We start from the raw sequence: 279 nt of genomic DNA, 5'->3' as shown, positions 1-279 counted from the left end.
CCCGACTCCCTCGCTCGCTCGCTCCCTCGCTGCTAGGCTCCCGCCGGCACAGGGGAAAAGCAGGTGAGTTACCCGCGCCCCGAGGCCCGCCCTTATATCCCTTCCCTTCGCGCGGCCGGCGGCTCCTGATAGGCCGAGGCGCCTGTCGGGGAACGCGCGCCCAATGGCGGAGCGAATCTCGTCCTGACCAATAGCGAGGGCCGCAGCTCCGAAAGGCCCCCGCCCGCGCTCTCGAGGCGGCCAGTGGCGAGGCGGGAGGGGCGGGCTTCGGCAGGCGGC

Source organism: Aptenodytes forsteri, unplaced genomic scaffold, assembly GCF_000699145.1.
Source record: "Aptenodytes forsteri isolate BGI_AS27 unplaced genomic scaffold, ASM69914v1 Scaffold284, whole genome shotgun sequence".
Lineage (NCBI taxonomy): Eukaryota > Metazoa > Chordata > Aves > Sphenisciformes > Spheniscidae > Aptenodytes > Aptenodytes forsteri.
This window is presented reverse-complemented; position numbering follows the sequence as displayed.